General features: G+C 37.6%; 1 pseudogene; it reads left to right on the top strand.

Moving 5' to 3' along the window:
• Nucleotides 1–1,546, top strand: part of LOC106471642 — a 50,412-nt pseudogene that overhangs the window by 32,099 nt on the left and 16,767 nt on the right.

Below are 1,546 nucleotides of genomic sequence, written 5' to 3' on the forward strand. Positions count from 1 at the left end.
TCATCACCACAAAGCTAGACGAGAGCTATCTGCGCTAGCGTCCCAATTTAGCAGTGAAATACTAGAAGGAAGGCAGCTAGTCATCACCACCTACCGCCAACGCTTGGGCTACTCTTTCACCAACGAGTAGTGGGATAGACCGTCACAGTATAACGCCCCCACGGCTGAAAGGACGGGGATTCGAACCCGTGACCCGCAGATTGCGAGTCGAGCTCCCTAACCACCTGGCCATTAGTTGTATGGTTAAATAGACAAGCATAGTTTCTTTATATTTTAAAAATCATCAACGTAAATACACGAAGATAAACTACCCCCCGTAATAAGATCATTGTTTACTAATTATCAGATTATTTTGACTGACCACGTAAATAACAAACTCAACCAAAAACTCTCAAACACTTACCTGAGATTATTCACTTACAATAAGTTACTTTTGAGTGATTCCTTGGAGTAACGTTTTGTATTAAAGAAAGTTCCCGTGTGGCTATTCTTTAAAGCAACATAATCCATTGGTCAAAAAGTTGTGACACGCATAACTACAAAATATCCAAAAAATATTTAATTCAAAAAACAACAACACATTGTTATTACAATCGTCACAAAAATCTACGAAACTTAAAAACAATTTCTTATGTTACCGCATAACTAACATACCTAAAATATCACTAAAAATTGGGTTTCGATACCCGTGATGTGCAGGGTACAGATAGCCTAATGTGTAGCTTAACAACCGAAACCAAATTACTCAAAAATGTAAATTTAGAATATAACCGATGATATCGAGAATAAAGAGTTGGCGGTGGGTGGTGATGACTACCTGCCTTCCCTCTAGTCTTACACTGTTAAATTAGGGATGGCTAGCGCAGATAGCCCTCGTGTAGCTTTGCGCGAAATTCAAAACAAACATATCGTTAGGATATGTATAATTCCCGTTTTCCGCCTCTTTCAAAAACAAAATAGAAACTCTAAAACTCTCAATTTTCTTTGACTTTCTTGTATGTAAGAGCCCTTTAGAAATTACTACTCCACGATATTTATCGACATCTTTTCCTGGTAGGACATCGAACGAAGATTGCGATCGCTCCTATGGATCCCGAAGTTCTTCGCAAGGCAAGAGAACAGCGACTAAAGGAGCGCGAAATGATGGCAGTGCTCAAAGACATATGTTTCTACATGCTTTTTTTTGAGTTTACTCTTATATCTGGCTCACCAAAACAGGAGTGTAAATGCCTTCTGGGTTAACAACGATCTGAAGAACACGTTTGAAGAAAGCGGATTTACCTCGGTAAATAAACTATTTAGATATCTTATCGTCAATAAAACGGCTTTACTCGGTAAATAAACTATTTAGATATCTTATCGTCAAGAAAACGGCTTTACCTCGGTAAATATACTATTTAGATATCTTATCGTCAAGAAAGCGGATTTACCTCGGTAAATAAACTATTTAGATATCTTATCGTCAAGAAAACGGCTTTACTCGGTAAATACATTATTTAGATATCTTATCGTCAAGAAAGCGGATTTACCTCGGTAAATATACTAT

This window comes from Limulus polyphemus, unplaced genomic scaffold (genome assembly GCF_000517525.1).
Source record: "Limulus polyphemus unplaced genomic scaffold, Limulus_polyphemus-2.1.2 Scaffold4751, whole genome shotgun sequence".
NCBI classification, from domain to species: Eukaryota; Metazoa; Arthropoda; class Merostomata; order Xiphosura; family Limulidae; genus Limulus; species Limulus polyphemus.